General features: G+C 43.0%; 1 long non-coding RNA gene across 1 annotated transcript in view; it reads left to right on the top strand.

Moving 5' to 3' along the window:
• Positions 1 to 20,711, top strand: part of LOC115081126 — an 89,950-nt gene that overhangs the window by 14,018 nt on the left and 55,221 nt on the right. Inside the window, exon 2 of the long non-coding RNA XR_003853736.1 lies at positions 2,852 to 2,929. This is a non-coding gene — a long non-coding RNA (uncharacterized LOC115081126). The remainder of the gene's footprint in view (positions 1 to 2,851; positions 2,930 to 20,711) is intronic.

The raw sequence follows: 20,711 nt of genomic DNA, 5'->3' as shown, positions 1-20,711 counted from the left end.
GTGAAGTGCTATTGTACAGACTTAATGCTGATTCTAACTACACCTTTTTCAGTAGTGTTAAGCTGTGTGATAGGGTGGTAAGGTTTTAGTGCATTTTATGATGTCTCCTGAAAGGCCTGTTTTAGTAGATTTGAAGCTCCCTGAGTACCAGCTGAGAGAGAGAGAGAGAGAGAGAGAGAGAGAGAGAGAGCGAGCAAGCAAGCCTAGCTTTATTGTATTCCAGGGTTGGGGGGGGAGGGGAGTGATATTTTTAGTTATGTGGTATGGTCTACTGTTCTCTTAGAGGTTGATTTTTTAAAGTGTCGCTCACTCAAAAATGCCTACATACACACATGTGGGCCATGTGCAAGCAACACAGATTTAAAAAAGCCACAAATTACACGCATATGTACCCATGCACACATGAATTGGAAGGCAGCGCATGGGTGTTCCGGGGCAGGGTCAACACTTATGTGTGTAACTCCGTATTTTAAAACCAAAAAATTGCAGCATGCATACACTAAATATATGCTTAACTTTACTGCTGCTCCTGATGAGCAGCAAGTCTGTAGATCACAAATTTTAGGGTTCATAGGATAAGTGAGGAGTCTGGGTCAACTGGGCAGCATGCAGGATGAAGAACCAAAGGGGTCTGAAAGACCTTGCTATTAACTGGACAAACTGGTGAACTAATTGGAAAACTGGGAATGTACCTCGTGCGAGCATTTTTAAAATTTGCTGACATACGTGTGTAAAAGCCAATCAAGTCCTGTGGAAGACAGGCGTGCTAACTTTGCTAGAGTAACCTCTTAAAATTATGAGCATACTTACGCTTGGTTGGAATATTTTAAAACAAAACATACATGTGCAAATGCATGCATGATTTAAAATTCCAGTGTTATCTCTGCTCACGCTCTGAAACGTGTGTGTATGGGTGCTTGGGAAGTGCAGAGGGACCGCATACATTACATTCGGTATTCGTATTCGTCAGGGGGCAGATACGTTGCATTCGGCAAGGGGGGCCCCCAATCCATTCATGTGTTCCATTCTTATTTGTTTCCTGGCTAAAATTTAATTAACTACAACCCCACACCCTCCTGACCCCCCCCAAAGACTTGCCAAAACTCCCTGGTGGTCCAGCGGGGGTCCGGGAGCGATCTCCTGCACTCGGGCTGTTGGTTGCCAGTAATCAAAATGGTGCCAATAGCCTTTGCCCTTACTATGTCACAGGGGCTACCGGTGCCATTGGTTGGCCCCTGTCACATGGTAGGAGCACAAGATGGCACCGGCCGTCCATTGCTCCTACCATGTGTCAGGGGCCGACCAATGGCACCGGTAGCTCCTGTGAGATAGTAAGGGCAAAGGCTATCAGCGCCATTTTGAATACTGGCAGCCGACGGCGTGAGTACAGTAGATGGCTCCCGGACCCCTGCTGGACCACTAGGGAGTTTTGGCAAGTCTTGGGGGGGGGGGGGGGGGGGTCAGGAGGGTGGGGATTTTGTTTAAATTTGTTTCTTTAGATGGCCGAATAATTCGGTGAAGATTTGTTGTATTCGTGGGAAATCGCGATACGTTTCGTGACGCAACGAATACAACAAATATGGCCCTATACGTTGCGGATTGCCAATACGTTGAAAATGAATGTACACCCCTAATGGGTGTATGCACACTCATTTTTAAATTACTTTCTTTGTGAGAGTAGGGGATGGGCTACCTCAGCATCAGGGAGAAATATTTATTGAATGTTATTTTATATATGATGTATTGTACTGTTTTCTTTTAATGAATGATGAGCTTCCTTTGGGAGGAAAAGTTTGTATAAAAATAGAAGAATAGAATTGTTCAGTTGTCACTGGTAATCCACAAATTATACAAGAGAGATATAATAGCTCTTCTGATGAATTTTAGGTACCAGAAAATGGGGTTTCAAGGGTATATTTGGCTTTATTTGCAAAGCAATAACACTTTACAAAATTGGATGTCAGTGTAATATGTTAAAGGTAATGCTCATGGTTACAGTTCAAGGTGGATTACTATTCAGGTAGGTAAAATACGTTTTTAACTCAAATGGATTGTGAGCTTCTGGCCAAATGTAAAAATCTATTTTTTTCTCATAGACATATAATAGGAAAATAAACCTTCAGTATATCTGGCCAAGTGGACTGTAGCTTAATCCTTGATGAAACTTCCCAGTGTTGCTGCAACTAAGAACATCTCTTTCATACTAGCACAGCCAAACAGGGGTGGGAGCACGTCCTTCTCAGGGCAGAAACAATAGTGTATATGCTATGCTGACGTATATGATTGCTCCTTTGCTGCTTGCACAAAAAGGAATACACCCAGCAGTAAGGAGTCCTCTTCCATATAAGCTGGCACATGATCCACTCAGGTCCAAAAATCATGGCTCAGCTAGGAGGTCCTTGAAGCTTTCTGGGAAATGAGATGATTTTAATTTTGAGCATGGGAGCTCCTATCCAAAAGCTCATAACCTATATTGGAGTATTTTATAATTTTCTTTTCTACTACAGATGGGCTGGTTTTGATCTCAGTAATCATGATCCAAAAGACAGAGTTCTATAGCACATACTGTACATTGAGCAGATAGAATTTTTTTTTCTTTTGGGGAGGTTGGACTGAAATAATTGTGATCCTCCATTATGATCTGAGAAAACCCCAAGATCAGGGGAAGAAATAACCGAGATCCAGACCCATCTCCAATTTTGGGGGCTTGCACCGTCATTTTTAAACGTGAAAAGGCCTGGTCATAACTGTGGCATGGGATCCCTGCAAGGCGATTGTGACTGCTTGCTCCAGTGAACAAAGCACTGGAAGCTATTAATAACTCTTCTTGTGTCCTCTCTTTTCAACACAGGCTGCAGTTGGTCTCGCTCCATTCATTGCCAGTCTTTCTCCAGATACAAATCATTTAACCTTGCTGCATACCACCTGGGTAAGAAACTGCCAGCATTCATTCATGTCGCCCTTCTGTTATCTATTTTAAAGAATAGCCTCAGACATCATCACTGTTTTGTAATCATATTACCCCGGCCCCCTACACTTTAACCCATGCTGACACAAGAATCACATACATGCTGAAATTCGTCACTGTGCACTGAACTCTAAAAGCGTGCAAGGTGCCGTGCATTAAGGTTGTCTGTTAACTATGATTGCAATATCAAAAAACCAAATAACTCGAAGGATCTCTCTGAGGGTTCATTATAACTAAATGCATCGTTGGAACCTGCTAGTGATGCTTGGAGAAGCAGGACAAAGGCTCAATATACATAAGAAAGTCATTTTAAAACAAGTAAAGCAAATGTAAAAAAAAAAAAAATCTATGAAATCCTATGTTCTATGAGCTGTGTCTCAAAAATAATAATAAAAAGGCTTAATACACTAACTAGGGGTGGCCTTAGATTTAACAGGCCGGGTGCGGTTAAAGGTCAAAAAGTGTCCCTGGAGGGGAAACCAGTAGAGTTGTCACAGGGGAATAGACTGTGACTTTGGGAGTTTTGGCCTGGGCTAGGCTATTGCAGTGGAGGGTGCACCTGTCACCAGAACAATGGCTCCCTCATTACCGGCAACCAAGTCTGTCAGCTGAATTTCTTTGGCTACATGTGGGTATGCAGGAAAGAGGTACTCTGTCCTCGTTGCGCAAGCATTATAAAAAGGCAAAAATGAAAAGGGTCCTTTTCTGAACTGGGCTGACGTTGTGCTTATACATTCTGTTTCTCCGGAGATCGCTCAATTAGGTTGTCCTCCTCGCTTCAGACCAAAGAATACTGTTTCTGAAGTATGCCAGGACTTTCTCAATGCACAAAATGACAAAAAGAGTTGCAAGTGATTAGTTTTAAGTGTGGTAACCAGGCTCCTGATAGAATTAGCAGAGATATAAATAGCTGGGTCTTGTTGAGCACCTAGACTCCTCCAGAACAGACCTTAGGCAATATCACAGACTTCCCTAATTAAAAAAGGTGGAGGCTTACTGATTACTTTCAAGAAAGTTTTACAGCTGAATCAGATTAACCTGAAAATGAAGCAATCATATGAAAAGTTAGTAACAGGGTCCTTATGGAGTACCATGTGTGTGTTACAATCCTCTCAGTTTCCTTGCATCCAGTTTTTCACCTCTTTGGAATCTTTCTTTGCATCAAAGGTAAATATGGATTACACTTTAATATTGGGAGATTTTAATCTACATTTTGATGGGAGAACACTATCTCCACCTCATGGTATGAAGTTTTGATGGCTATATCTGCATTAGGATTAGTACAAATTAATTATTCATTAACCCACAGATGAGGACAGACGTACTCTAGACCTTATATTCATGAATGAATCCTTTATTAAAGCTGAAGTCACCCAGCTATCAATTTCAAAAGTGCTGGAAACAGGTCACCATTAAATTAAAATGAAATTGAATTTCCTGGTAAGGAAGTTTGATCATCCTGTAACTGGATGTCCTTACTTTAAGTGAGGCCATTTTCACTTCAATCAACTGAAGGAACTGGTCTGGCCAGATCTTGAAAATTTTCCACAGAGCTATGTGACAATGTTAGTCGCTCCACAGCGTGATTTACTATCTGGTGCAGTTGAGACACTGGCTCCGGTGAAATGAATGATGCCACAACGATCACATTGCTCCATGGTTTTCTGAAAATATCAGAAAAGAAAAAAGGGAATTGCAGCCGGTAGAACGTCAACAGTGTAAAACCCAGTCAGCAATATATAAACATCTGTATATGTCCCATTTCAAAAGATATAGAGAAAGCACTGAAGCAGCAAAACACACTTATTTCCTAAGAAAATGCAAGCTGCTGATAATGTACCCAGTGAATTGTTTCATGAATGCAAAGACATTCTCACTTCAAAATGCTGAAGTGGCAGCAACCATCAATTGTGATGTTTTTTGGACTGCAATTGAACAAATAATTTGAACAATATGTTCTAACTTTACTAATGAGATTGAGTTACTGGTTGTTGAACACCAAGAAAAGTATTGGGAGGGCTTCCAGCCTGTTTCTAGGACTGAGGTTATCCAGGTGATTACAGCATTGAATAGCTCTTCATTCATATTAAATCTGCACAACACCAAACTATTAAAGGCACTGCATAATGAAATTGCTACTTCTGTCTCTTTAAATATGAATTCACCTTTGACAGAAGGGTGTCTGCCTGACCAACTGACATATGCTTCAGCAAGATCAATGCTGAAAAATCCTAAACTCAATCCTGACAACTCAGTTAATTATTGTTCCATTTTATCCCTGCCCTTTTTAGCAAAGGTGATTGCGAAGGTTGTTTTTAAAGCAATTTCAAGAGGTCCTTGATGATAATGAGATTTTAGATCCATACCAATTTGAATTTCATCCTGGACACAGTACAGATCTTTTCTTACTTGCTAGTCTGGATTTTTTTCAGACATAGTTTCAAAATGTCTACCAGTTAAGTATTAATTCTATTGAACATTTTGCTTCCATTTGATATCATGGCCCATCAAATACTGTTAGATTATTTAAAAGCTACAGGAATATTAGGAACAGTGATGGAATGGCTTGTTTCATTTTTTCAAACTGTGCACAGCAGGTGAGCATGAATAATGTCTATCAGTTTGACATCATATAGAAACTGGTGTCCTGTAGGGTGCAGCGTTTTCTGTGCTTCTGTTTAATGTATCCGTGTGTCCAGTCTGTAGCCCCCTTGCAAATTTGGGAGCAGGCTACAGGCTATATGCTAATGACCTTCAGTTTTTGTGCCTATTACAACTATATCAGTGGACTCACTGCAAACTGTCGGCAAGGGTTTACATGCAACCTGAAAATGGATGATGTCCAATAGGTTAGCACTCAATATTGGTAAAATGGAACTAATGATATTGAGCAGATTGGCACTGAGCAACTTATCCACATCATTTGCATTTGAAAACTGGCTAATCCCTGTCTCTTATCAACTGAGGAATTTAGGGATTCAATTAGAAGCAGATTTGTGATTGAGACAACAGCTAACAACAGTAGCGGTGAATGCCTTCTGTAAGTTACAAATATTAAAAGGTTTAAAGCCATATCTATTAATGACTTCTGTACTGTTCTTCAGGTCCTGGTACTGTCTAAATTGGATTACTATAATTCTCTTTATGTTGGTATGCCTGCTGCCAGTCTGAAATGCCTTCAGGCAGTACAGAATGCAGCAGCAAGAATGATTTCTGGGACTAAATTATGAGCATATCATCCCAGATTTACGATTGTTACATTGGTTACCCATATTTTGGAGAATCCAGTTTAAAATAGTAACTTTGATCCATTGTGCCCTAAGTAAGGAAACATCTATATGTGTCAGTTCATTATTCAAGATTTATAAGCCCCTTAGAACACTGAAATCAGTAGGGCGGAATCTGCTGGACATATACTCAGTTCAGCAAGCTTACTCGGCAGAAACCAGAAAGGGCCAGTTTTGTGGAATAGCTTGCCTGACAATATCAGGCTAATTGCCACCTAATCTTCAGAAAGCAAGTGAAGGGCTTCTACTTTAAGCAAGCATATGGGATAAAGTGAAACGAATTTGTACTTGAATAATATCATCTACAGCCAATAAGGTAAAAGAGATAGATGACTATTAGTTGTTGTTACTAGTATTTTCTACATATGACTGTAAAGTATTGGCTTTTAGGAATGTACATTTGTTTTAACTGAATTTGCAAAATTCAATGAATAAGGGCCAATTTGTTTCATTTGGGGGGGTCCCAAAATAAGGGCCCAATTTGTTTAATTCAGTTAAAACTTTCAGTTGGGCCTATGTCTTGGCTTGAAGCTGGGACCTCACCTAGGGCATAGGCCAAGGCCTAAAGCAGGAGCCACAGTCTAGGCCTGAGCACAATTCCGGGGTCTCAGCCAAGACCAGGGCCAACACTGGGGCCTTGGCCGAGACCTGAGGAAAGGTCCAGGCCCCCCCCCCCCCCCCCAAAAAAAAAAATACTTACCTGATCTGTTGGGTATCCGAAACTGTGGTCAGGCAAGATACCGAGGCCCAGGCCGGATGCCAGGGCCCAGACCTGAGGCTGGGTCCCAAACTTGGGCCTTGGCCCAGGCTTAACACTGCGGCCTGGTTAGAAGACTGGGTCACAATGCTGAGGCCTCGGTCTAGGCCAGGACCCATGCCCAGGCACAACACCAAGGCCCTGCCTGGAGGCTGGGTCCCAAAGCCTTGGCCTCAGCATAGGGTCAGGCCTTGGACATCTTTCTAGGTTTTCTAGCTTCTTTCTTCTTGTTGATAATGATGCCATCCACTGGGGTCAAGCCAGAATTAATTCCGGCAAATCCTCCCTAGTGGAGGGTGCTATTTTGCTGTATGGCAATTCTGTTCAGCAATGCCTTACAGCAAAATAGTGCCCTCCACAGAAGAGGATGCTCTGGAGTTAGTTTACTTCAGCTCTACCCCCATGGACAGCATCAATACCAACAAGAATAAAGAAGACAAATGACCTATGAAAAGGATGTCTGAGGCCTGGACTCTGGGCCTTGGTCTAACCTTAGGCCCAGACCCAGACCTTGGGACCCAGCCTGCGGACCAGGCCCTGGTACCTCTGACCTCTGACCTATGCTGAGGCCCAGGTTTTGGGACTGGGTCTTGATATTGGGCCCAGGCCTGTGCTCTGGTCTAAGCTGAGACCCATATGTTGGGTTCCGGTCTCTAGACCAGGCCCCAGTGCCAGGCTCTGGCCTAGACTAAGGCCCAGGCCTGGGCCTGGGCTGTGGGGTAGGCTGAGGCCCAGGTGTCTGGTCCTGGCCTCTAGACTGGGCCCCAGCATCAGGTCTAGGCCTAGACCAAGGCCAAGGCCCAGATGTCTGGACACAATCTCCAGACTGGGCCCCAGCGTAGGGCCTTAGCCTAGACCAGATATAGGTGGTGTGGATGGGAGGCCTTGGGAGGTCTTTTTTTTAATGTTTGATTTGTTTTTTTCAAACTAAAGAAATTAATTAAACATTAAACAAATTGAAATTTCTGGGGAAAACAGCTCCTGAAAACGAAATGAAAAATGAAATACATTTTTTATCGCTGCACATCCGTATATGGTATTGTTAGGATACATTTTTTTATTATGTATTTATGATTGCACCTTGCTTACTATGCTGGATCATGCGGGTTATAAATATTTTTTTTTAATTAATGGAGATGTCTCAGGAAATAAAGGAAAATCTTGTATTCCTCTTCCAATGGATGTCCTAAAATCAGGGGAAGCTCAGGTTCACTCTAGAAGAGTGTATTTGTGAATGCTCTAATGGATTCACCACCTAAGAAATGTATTTTCTGTCATATTATCAAAACTGAAGATGTTGGATTCAGTAAACTTTAATTTTGTTGAAAGAACAGCTATTGTATGAATGAGTCATGGGGTGACTGTGAGCCCTGTCCTCAAGGGTCTTGTTTAGAACAAACATTGGCACTTTATTGATTTGTGTCAGGTCTCAGCGGCTCTTTTTTTTTTTTTTCTTTCCTTTATTTTTAAAATTTTTATTCCACCTTTCAGACACTTCAAAGGAGATTACATTTGGGTACTGTAGATATTTCAATGTCCTAAATTTATATCTGGAATGACCCTCCCCCCCCTAGTGAGGGCATGGGAGGGGGATTATAAGAGTATATATTAATTTTACTTTTACTTATTGAGTGCATTTGCACCAAGCAATTCATGATAACATACTACAGTACTGCTCAAATTGGTCCTTCGGTTCTACCCTAGCCAGTGTGGTTTTTAGGATATCATTAGTGTATATGCACAATAGAAATCTGCATACATTGGAGATGCAGTATATGTACAGTAAATATATTTTATGCATATTCATTAGGAATATCCTGATGTAGCACTGGTGCAGTATCATTGTGTGCTTCTTAATAATCTGGAACCAGATTGGTGAGGATGGGAGGGGAGGGAGAGGAAGTGGGGAGAACATAAGGAAATGGTTAACAGCAATTTTCACATACCACAACGGAATCTGCAATCTAGCTGTTAGGTTTCTGTAGGTTTCGTGGACCCTTGACCCGAAGTGGGGGGTTGATGCTACCTGAGGGGTTGGGCCCCATAGGTCCCCACCGTCGGGAGGCGAGGCTGATTGGAAACAAAGGCAGCAGAACCACGGCTGTGGCCCAGGAGAGAGGAGCTGAAGAAGGACTGCCTGCGTCACAGTCACGTGATCGCAGGCGCCTGCACTGTAGCGATACTGTGGGGGGCCCTGAGGAGCGGGGACAGATACAGTCAGTTCAATGATATCACAGTGCTGGGCAGGTCTGGAGAGAGAATATACCAGAGGAAGGCTCTCCAATGCAGAAGCGCGCAGGGCAGGCACCAAGGAAAGGGGAGTGTGGAGACAGGGTCTCTGGAGTAGTAATGCTGAGGCTACCCTGAGGAGCGGGAAAACAAGGAGACAAGGTCTCTGGTATAATGACGCTGAGGCTACCCCGAGGAGCGGGGAAGTGTAGAGACAGGATCTCTGGGGAAGTAACTCTGAGGCATCCCTTTGCAGTAGAAGAGGACCGGAAGGGTCATCTGCATACTGCTCCCAGCATCACCCGGGAGAGGATTCCAGAGGTCACCACAAGCAATCCAGGGATTGAATTCCACAGCCCCAGCTTCCAGAGGCCCCGCACGGTTTGCAGTAGAAGAGGACCGGAAGCGCGCGCCTAACAGCACGCAAATCTCAAACCCTTCAATTAACTGAGTGAAGATCAATTTAATAGTGGTTAAAGAGGATTGGTAAGTATAGCTTTGGGAAGTCTTTGGACTTATAAAGGTTTGGAGAAAGGTGAAATAGAGGGATATATTCTTTAGAGTTTGTGTGTGTCTGAGGTAACAAGCAAGCCAGAGATAGTTAATTCTAGTGTCTGTTTTTCCCACCCTCAACCCTTGATTTTTAGGCAAGAGACACTTTCTCATTAAAAATTAACCAGGTTCTTATCTAAATCATACTATTGTACCAGCTCTTATTGAAAGTTTAATCATCCCCTTATAGGACACTAGCTAATTAATTAGTAAATTCACCTGTAAATTTGAAGTACTCTAATTCCAACTCCCTTAGTATCCTAGACTATAAAACTAAGATGAAGGCAGCAAACTAGCAGCAAGAGGGGGGCTTTCCAGTCTTTTGCATTGAGTGTCATGTCACATGTATAATTTATTTACCCACCGATGAGAGATTGCATGTGTGCACTTGAGGCAAAGAGCTCCTGGCTCTCAGGGAAAAAGTCAGATCTCTGGAGGCTAGAGTAGCAGACTTGGAGGAGCTGAGGCAAACAGAGAGATACATTAATGAGACCTTCAGGAACATAGTAGCCAAGTCCCAAATCCAGTATGGTAGCCCCAGTGCTGCCTTGGATCAGAAAGGTCTCCCAGTAGGAGAACATCACCCTGGTGTAGCAGGAAGCGATCCTGTAGCAAGGACCTGCTCTCCAGGTGATGTATTGTCCTCTCGCACTGAGGACAAGTCTCCCAGGGCTACTGCCCAGGAGGGAAGGGTTAGGTTGGCCATCATAGTTGGTGATTCAATTATAAGAAATTTAGATAGCAGAGTGGCTGGTGGAAGTGCCTGTTAACTTGCCTGGTGTGAAGGTGGCAGACCTCATGCATCACCTAGATAGGATTATAGACAGTGCTGGGCGATGTCCTTTCATGGATTACAAGCTGGTTAAAAGACAGGAAACAGAGAGTAGGATTAAATGGTCAATTTTCTCAGTGGAAAAAGGTAAACAGTGGAGTGCCTCAGGGATTTGTACTTGGACTGGTGTTTTTCAATATATATATATAAATGATCTGGAAAGGAATACGACGAGTGAGGTTATCAAATTTGCAGATGATACAAAATTATTCAGAGTAGTTAAATCACAAGCAAACTGTGATACATTGCAGGAGGACCTTGCAAGACTTGAAGATTGGGCATCCAAATGGCAGATGAAATTTAATGTGGACAAGTGCAAGGTATTGCATATAGGGAACAATAACCCTTGCTGTAATTATACGATGTTAGGTTCCGTATTAGGAGCTACTACCCAGGAAAAAGATCTAGGCATCATAGTGGATAATACTTTAAAATTGTCAGCTCAGTGTGCTGCAGTAGTCAAAAAAGCAAATAGAATGTTAGGAATTATTAGGAAGGGAATGGTTAATAGAACGGAAAATGTCATAATGCCTCTATATCGCTCCATGGTGAGACCACACCTTGAATACTGTGTACAATTCTGGTCGCCGCATCTCAAAAAAGATATAGTTGCGATGGAGAAGGTACAGAGAAGGGCAACCAAAATGATAAAGGGGATGGAACAGCTTCCCTATGAGGAAAGGCTGAAGAGATTAGGGCTGTTCAGCTTGGAGAAGAGACAGCTGAGGGGGGATATGATAGAGGTCTTTAAGATCATGAGAGGTCTTGAACGAGTAGATGTGACTCGGTTCTTTTCACTTTCAAATAATAGAAGGACTAGGGGGCATTCCATGAAGTTAGTAAGTAGCACATTTAAGACTAATCGGAGAAAATTCTTTTTCACTCAACGCACAATAAAGCTCTGGAATTTGTTGCCAGAGGATGTGGTTAGTGTAGTTAGTGTAGCTGGGTTCAAAAAAGGTTTGGATAAGTTCTTGGAGGAGAAGTCCATTAATGGCTATTAATCAATTTTACTTAGGGAATAGCCACTGCTATTAATTGCATCAGTAGCATGGGATCTTCTTAGTGTTTGGGTAATTGCCAGGTTCTTGTGGCCTGGTTTCGGCCTCTGTTGGAAACAGGATGCTGGGCTTGTTGGACACTTGGTCTGACCCAGCATGGCAATTTCTTATGTTCTTTTGTTCTTATGGGGAGGAGCCTGCTGTCGTGGTACATGTGGGCACTAACAACATAGGTAAATGTGGGAGAGAGATTCTGGAAGCCAAATTTTAGGATTTTAGGTAGAAGGCTGAAATCCAGGGTGGCATTCTCTGAAATGCTTCCTGTTCCACTTGGGGGTCCCCAGAGGCAGGCAGAGCTCCAGAGTTTCAATGCGTGGATGAGATGATGGTGCAGGGAAGAGGGATTCAGTTTTGTAAGGAACTGGGGAAATGTGTGGGGAAGGGGGAGACTCTTCCGAAAGGATGGGCTCCACCTTAACCAGAGTGCAACCAAGCTGTTGGCACTAACTTTCAAAAAAGAGAGAAGCTTTTAAACTAGAACAAGGGGGAAAGTCGACAGTCACTCAGCAGTGCATGGTTCAGAGAAATGTATCCTTGAAGGATACTAATGAAACAGGAGAGTTAAGGCATCCCAATAGAGAGATTCCAATAAAAGCAAGCGTAGTCCATGTGCCTACATGTAAAAAATCACCAAAGCTAATTATTTCCAAATTATCCCTAACAACTGAAAAGCAGGTTGTTAATACAAACTATGAATGTTTTATTGTAAACCGCCTAGATGGTCAGGTTACTGCCCAATTCGCAGTATATAAAAGCTTTTAAATAAATAAATAAAATAAAAACATACTTTGACATGCCGGTATGCCAATGCCAGAAGTCTAAGAAGTAAGATGGGAGAGTTAGAGTGTATAGCAGTAAATGATGATATTAACATAATTGGCATCACAGAGACTTGGTGGAAGGAGGATAACCAATGGGACAGTGCTATATCAGGGTACAAATTATATCGCAATGATAGGGAGGATCAACTTGGTGGGGGTGTGGCACTTTATGTCCAGGAGGGTATAGAGTCCAACAGGATAAAGATCATACAAGAGACTAAATGCTCAGTAGAATCTATATGGATAGAAATCCCATGTATGTTGGGTAAGAGTATAGCGATAGGAGTATACTACCGTCCACCTGTTCAAAATGGTCAGACAGATGATGAAATGCTAAGAAAAATCAGGAAAGCTAACCAATTTGGCAGTGCAATAATAATGGGAGATTTCAATTACCCCAATATTGACTGGGTAAATGTAGCATCAGGGCTTGCTAGAGACATAAAGTTCCTGGATGTAATAAATGACTGCTTCATGGAGCAATTGGTTCAGGAACCAACAAGAGAGGCTATTTTAGATTTAATTCTTAGTGAAACGCAGGATTTGGTGAGAGAGGTAATGGTGGTGGGGCCACTTGGCAATAGGGATCATAACATGATTAAATTTAAACTAATAACTGGAAAGGGGACAATAAGGAAAGCCATGGAAGTGAAAAACCAAAAACAAGACCGATGCCTTGGAAAGGAATTTATTCAAATAGTATGGAACATGCCCAACTTTGGCCAAAGTTTCGCTTTATGGCTGCATCAGGGGCTCTTCAAATTAAGTAACATCTAGAGTATATACTCTAGTGTAATATATTCTCTGGAAGTATCCACTGGCTTGATATATCATAAAGACTTTTAGAACGTATCTTGTTCAGTTGTCCTCAAGCAGTCTTGAAGTTCACGAGTGAGGATGTTGAATTATGCTCATTGCTATGGCACCTTTCAGTGAGAAGAACTCTGTAACCAAATCAAACGGTCTTTAAGTCCACAATTAGGAGCATTGTATTGTGCTTCATGTGATTGGGCTTTACAGCGACAGGACTTACACTGTGTAATGAGAGAGTGCTTGTTTTCAAAGAATATTTGAAGTTACAGAAGTCCTGTCGCTGTAAGAAAGAAAAGCAAGTTTGCTTACCGTAAACGATGTTTCCGTAGATAGCAGGATGAATTAACAATGCTGTTATGGGATCTGTCAATCAGGCCCGGGAGGCGGAGCTTGTCAAAGCAGAGAACAGAGCTTTGCTCTCTGCGGCTGCGCGTGTGTTCCCGCGCAGGAAAGTAATGGTATCTCCCCAGTCTGTTTTTTCCGCGAGTCTGTGATTAAGTTGTATTGTAGTCGAAGACTTTGTGACTGCCAGGGAGGAGGGTGGGTCAGCATGGCTAATTCATCCTGCTATCTACGGAAACATCGTTTACGGTAAGCAAACTTGCTTTTTCCCGTCGATAGCAGGGCTGAATTAGCCATGCTGTTATGGGAGTCCCAAGCTCTTGATCACGTCAGTAGTGATATAAGTGTTTGGATGTGATCTTTGACAGTGTGGCAGTCACCGTTTGTTGGAGGATAGAGATTGCAGTATTGCTTGCCCTATCTTCGCATCAGTGGCTGCTTGCTGGTCAAGGCAGTAATGAGATGTGAAGGTATGCAGTGATGACCATGTAGCTGCCTTGCAAATGTCTATGGGTTGCACATCGTTCAAGTGTGCTAAGGAGGTTGCTACTGCTCTAACTTGGTGAGCTTTAGGAGTAGACCGTAAATGTAAATTTTGTTTGTCATAGCAGAATTTTATGCACTGCACTATCCAACTGGAGATGGTGCGTTTAGCCACTGGTAATCCAGGTGCCTTCGGGTCGAAGGAGACAAAGAGTTGAGAAATACGGGAGTCCGAGTTTGTTCTTTCTTTGTAGTGTGTTAAAGCTCTTTTACAATCCAGTGTGTGCAGTAGTTTTTCCCTATCGTTTGCATGAGGTTTAGGGAAAAATATTGGTAATTCCATTGTCTGGTTGAGATGGAATGGGGTAACTACTTTCGGTAGGAAGGATGGGTGAGTTCGTAAAACTACCTTCTGTTGATGAAATTGCAAGTATAGAGGATAATGGACCAAAGCTTGTAACTCACTAACTCTTCATGCTGATGTTACTGCAACTAGGAATACCATTTTCCAGGTGAGGTATTTAATGTGTGCCGATTTCATGGGTTCAAAGGGGTAAAGCATGAGCTGTTCCAGAACTATGTTGAGGTTCCATGGAACTGGAGGTTTGGATACCGGAGGACGAATGTGTGTTAAACCCTTCATGAAACGAGTCAGCAATGGGTGATTGGATATAGGAATGTCATTGATTGGTCTATGATAGGTGCCTATGGTGCTGAGGTGAACTCTGATGGATGATGTTGCTAGCCCAGCTACATATAGTGTATGAAGATAATCAATGAGCAATTCCGGGGAGCAGTCCCATGGTGGTACACCGTTGGAAGTGCACCAGGCAGAGTAGCGTTTCCATTTATAGCTATAATTTTTCCTGGTTCAGAGTTTCCTTGATTGTAACAAAATGAATTGTGCTGAAGTGGAAACTCCTTGTTCTTTCAGAAGGAGCCTTTCAATATCCAAGCTGTCAAGTGTAGAGATGAATGTAGTGGGTGTAGTAGTGTTCTTTGATCTTGGCTGAGAAGATCTTGACGATTCGGTAATATAATTGGATCCTTGATGGATAGTCAAAGTAGGAAACTGTACCATGGTTGCCTCGGCCATGCCGGGGCTATGAGTATCAGTTGAGCTTTGTCCGCTATGCACTTCTGAATTGTTCTGGTTATGAGAGGTATGGGAGGAAAGGCATACAGAAGGCCTGTCGTCTACGGAATGAGGAAGGCATCTTGAGTGATCCTGAATTGGCTTGGTCTTATTGAGCAGAATTTGGGAACTTGAGAATTGATCTCTGTTGCAAAGAGATCTATAGTAGGTGTTCCCCACTGCTGAAATATGTCTTGGACTATTTCTGTATTGAGTGTCCATTCGTGGGGATGAAAGATGCGGCTTAGTCTGTCCGCTCTTGTGTTTGCAACTCCCGGTAGGTAAGTTGCTTGTAGATGTATGCAATTCTTGTGAGCGTGTTCGAAGATTGTCAGGGTCTCCTTGCAGAGGGACCATGAACCGGACCCTCCTTGTTTGTTGATGTAAAACATCGCTACTTGGTTGTCTGTGTAGATCATGACCCTGCGTCCCTTCAGGTGGTCTTGGAAGACTCGCAATGCATTGCGAATCGCTCTGAGTTCCAATAAATTTATTTGTAGATTCTGTTCCGAGTGTGTCCATAACCCTTGGGTTTCGTAAATCTCGAGGTGAGCACCCCATCCCTTGCGAGACGCATCTGTGGTTAGGACTGCATTGTGAGATGGGGGTGCTGAACAACGTTCCTTTGGATAGGGTGGAGTCTAGGAGCCACCATGTTATATCCTTTCTCATTTCTGCGGTCATTGATACCTTTTGCATCAATGGCTGTGAATGCTGTTTCCATTGGCGCTTTAGACCCCATTGTAGGCGTCTCATGTGTAACCTGGTGTTGGGAACCGTGAAGTTCGCCGCTGCCATGTGGCCCAGAATTACCAAGACTTGTCTTGCTGACGGCCTCTGAGTATGTTTCAAGGTGTGTAGAAGTTGACGGAAATGTGATATTCTGTCGACTGGAAGGTATGCTCTGTTGCACGTAGTATCCAGGCATGCGCCTATGAACTGCAACTGTTGAGTTGGCTGTAGGTGTGATTTCTGAAAGTTGATCACTAACCCTAGTTCTTGCAAACAGTGTATCACCCGATGTAGGTGATCTAGTAAGACGTTTGGAGTTGAGGCTATTATGAGCCAATTGACCAGATATGGAAAAATGGTTATACCTTGTTTCCTGAGATGAGCCATCACCACTATCATGCATTTGGTGAATACCCTGGGTGCAGCAGATAGCCCAAAGGGAAGAACTTTGTACTGGTAGTGTTGATGTGTGTAGCGAAAGCACAGGCAACGCCACGAGGATGGATGGATTGGGATGTGTGTGTAAGCATCCTTCAGGTCGATGGAGCACATCCAATCGTTGGTTTGAATGAGTGGAAGAATTGACTTCAACGATACCATTTTGAATTTCTCCTTGGTGAGAAATTTGTTCAACTCCCTTAGGTCTAGTATGGGTCGAAGGCCCCCCGATTTCTTGGGTATGAGGAAGTACGGGGAATAAAATGCTGTTAATTTGGAGTGTGGGTGGATTTGTCGAATTGCTTGTTTGCGAAGTAAAGCAATTTCCTCCCCCAGTTGTGGATGGGAATTGTAAATCTTGAGTGTGGAAAGATGAGGCAATATGGGTTTTGTTACAAATTGGAGTTGGTAGCCTTGACGAACTATCTCCAGAACCCATTGATCCGATGTTATTCTTTCCCAGGCTTTCAGGCAAGCACGGATTCTGCCTGGAGGAGCTTGATGTTGTGGTGGTGGCTGAGTAACTAAAAAGATGACGTCGCTTTTGCTGCTGTAGTCGGCTGTTGTGCCTGCTGTCTCTGGTTACGTGGTTTACCTCTTCGTTGATTTGAGGTATTGTTTAGTGGAGCAGGACGCTGGTAGGCAGGGTATGGCTGCGTACGAAAAGATTGATAAGATCTATAGGGTCTTCTGGCATATGGTTGCCTACGAGTAGATCCCACATAACGACGTGTAGTCGAGTAAATAGGATTTGCTGTTAGCGATTGTACTGCTAGGGCTTCGTCTTTTAATTTACTTACTGAGTCCTGGAATTTCTCTCCGAACAGGTTATCTCCTGTACATGGGAGGTTTATTAGTTTCTCGTGCAAGTCTTCACGTATCGAACTTGAACGTAACCATGCTAGTCTGCGGGCTGCAATGGCTGTTGCAGATGCCCTGGATGAGGTTTCATGTGCTTCGTAGATTGACCTCAAGAGGTGTCGAGAACACTCTTCCATGTCATGAAGAGGCTGAGGTATATGTTCCGCAACGGAGGAATGTACACCTTTCATAGCTTGCATGCATTCATAGAGGTATTGTACCATGTAGAACTGATGTTGCATAATTCGTGCAGTTAACATCAAGTTATGGTATATTTTCCTGCCAAACTCATCTAAATATTTGTTGTCTTTCCCCGGTGGGAAAGTGGTATGCAACTTTGTTTTCTTGAACCTTTGCATCGCCGACTCTACTACAATTGATGCGTGAGGCAATTGTGGTAGAGTGTATAGTGAAGTTTTCTTCATATGAAATTTTACGTCTGTTTTCCTGGAAACGGCTGCTATTGTATAAGGGGCCTCCCAGGATTTTTGTAAGACTGAATGCAGGATATCTTGTGGTGGAAGAGAAGCTGGTTCCACCTGAGTATCAAAAATCTTTAGAAGACCGAGGGTTTCTGCCCTAGGGTCTGTTTCTTTTTGGACTTCTAGATGTAGAATGGTACCCATTTTTTCTAGGAATTTTGGGTATGTAAGGTCTTCAGGAGGGGAATACGGCTCCTGTATGTGGTCCTGCAGATCTGAGAGACATCCCACCGATGATGATGGGGATGTTTGCATTGAAGGAGAATCTAAAGATGTCTCATGGATATGAGTTGGCGAGGCTGGTTGGTTTATCATGGGAGATGTCGGTTCTGCCGACTGCTCTTCATTAGACTGTGCTTTGTTTTGTAGCATTGTCATCAGCAATATTAGTCATTTTGAATGATGATTGAAGCGTCTCGTAAAACCCTGCTAAAGATTGAGACAGTTGAAAAAATGCTTCTCTTGTATGAGATGGCATTACCATACGACTGTCTTGTTGTTGTTTGATACTTGTTTGAGGTGAAGTTGTAGGAACTTCCCTATCTTTTTGTAGTCTATTGACTGAAGTATTCCTTAAATCTTCCGAATCTGAAGAAGTGTTGAGCAGGGAGTAGGTTTACGAGATGATTTAGAAGTCAAAGGACTTATCTCCCATGTAGCACTCCTCTTTGGTAGTTTAGTACGGTGGGAGTGACTTGAATACTTGTGATAGTCATCAGATGATGTATCAGTATTCGTGGTTTCGGTGTCTGGAGCAGAGCTGAGTGAAGGATATCGTTTCCGCTTCAAGCTCGTTGTTAATTTTCTGATTGAATAATTATGGTTTTCACGCGCAGATCTATGCACTGAGTTAGATTTATGCGCGGATATATGCTTACGCGCAGATGTAGAGTTATGCGCGGGTATGCGCGACGGTCGACTTACGTGCACTTGTATATCTGTGCGCGGAAGTAGATTTATGCGCAGTTGTAGTTTTATGCGCATATATTTCTGATGCGGCGCGCACATAGGTTATCGGCGCCGATGTGTTTGGCGCCATGCGCATAGGTTTCTTAGTAGTCGGTGCCATATGCACAGGTTTCTCCGGCGCCGTACGCACAGGTTTCTCTGGTGCCGTGCGCGTAACTGTTCCACGCGGTGGTTTCTTCTGCGCCATGCGCGCCGGAAGCTGTAGGTTGCGCGCAGACTCCGTCCTCGGCGCCGGTATGTTAGTCTGCGCAGACGGCGCCATAGGCGCAGAAGTCTTCGGCGCCGAGGGTTCCTCCTCCGATGAGGTATGTTGCGGCTCTATAGGCACTGGGGATTTCTGAGAACCCTCTGACCTTTGATTTTTTGCTTTTCCCTTATCTCCTAGAGTGGAGGACTTAGGATGAGACGGCAAAGTTTTCTTTTTCGATGGAGCCGATGAAGTTAGCGGGCCAGGCGATGAATGAGCCTCCGACGGATCTCGTGAGGCAAAAAGTTCCTGAAGCCTATAGGCCCTTTGTTTTAGTGCTTTAGGTGACATCTTAGAGCAAAACTCACAATTCTCTCTATTGTGATGTGGTCCGAGACATTTATAACATCGGTCGTGTCCGTCCGTGACCGACATTCTTTTTCCACAGTGACAGGGTTTGAACCCCGGTTTTGACATTTTTATTTCTGTTTTTAAACTGAGGAGAGATCAGCTCCGCGTGCGATTCCCGCTCGCGGAAAAAACAGACTGAGGAGATTCTGTTACTTTCCTGCGCGGGAACACATGCGCAGCCGCAGAGAGCAAAGCTCTGTTCTCTGCTTTGACAAGCTCCGCCTCCTGGGCCTGATTGACAGATCCCATGACAGCATGGCTAATTCAGCCCTGCTATCGACGGTAAAAGTTGTTTACAGCTTTATCAGTTTCAATATATGATGTTACAAATTAAATTCTTGAATATATTTTTTACCTTTCTTTTTTTAATCTATTTATATTGTTGGTGACCAAATAAGTTCCAATTCATAAGTCCTAGTTCTTATCCTTTCCAATCAATTCAGGGTAGCTGATAACCTCCTTCCTAATTGATAGGGAAAAGTATTTTAGTCAACTTGATCATATTTCATAGAGAAAGTTCAATTTCTCATACCTCTCCTATAGTTCTTCTTCCTCTTATTCATCATCTTCTGGTGATACCTGATTAGTTACTCCTTTTCTTGAGATCATGGTGAACCTAAGGATGGGCCCATACAGTCTCCTTCTCTCTCCTTTACTCCTTCCTCCAGAAATAAATTAAAACCCATATCTCCTTCAGGAGTAAGCAAAACCTATCCGTATTCTCTGGTTGAGAGGCACCACTCTTCTAGTTAGTATACACTGAAACCCTAGATGAATATATTCAGGTATGTTAGAAAAATATATTTTTCAAAAAGGGAAACAAAAAATATGAGATGAGGAGGGTAGAAAATATTCTCCTTTCAGGAGAAAACATTTTTTTCAAAACAATGTCCTTAAATGAATAAAGGTTCTCTCTCTCTCCTTTCTGAACCCACGTCTCAATTCTAGAGACCACAGAGGCCTTTCTCCTTAAAAATAAATAAAGGAGGTCACGTGATGTGCTTGGGCTGAGCAACACATGCTTTGCACAGCTCCATGCGCCATACTGCCTAGAATCCGTATTTCACCGGAAACTCAGTTGTTCTAGTGCAGCTTAGTTGGGAAACAGGTAACCGATGTCTATAGTAACCTATATGAGCAAAACACCAACATCAAAACCGTTAGGGGGAAGCTGAAGAGAAAAAGAAAAAAGCCACATTCAGGATGACAAAATGGTGACCAGGCTTCCTGCGGGAAAAGATCACCTCCAGGAACAAGCTCGCAATGACCATCTTTTATTGGAAATAAAGGACATCATTCATTCAGTGTTAGAAGAAAAATTAGCAGGAATTGGAACGCAATTAAAGGACGT

The sequence above is a fragment of the Rhinatrema bivittatum genome, chromosome 1, assembly GCF_901001135.1.
Source record: "Rhinatrema bivittatum chromosome 1, aRhiBiv1.1, whole genome shotgun sequence".
Lineage (NCBI taxonomy): Eukaryota > Metazoa > Chordata > Amphibia > Gymnophiona > Rhinatrematidae > Rhinatrema > Rhinatrema bivittatum.
The sequence above is the reverse complement of the archived record's forward strand: the minus strand, read 5'-3'. Positions and strand labels throughout refer to the sequence as shown.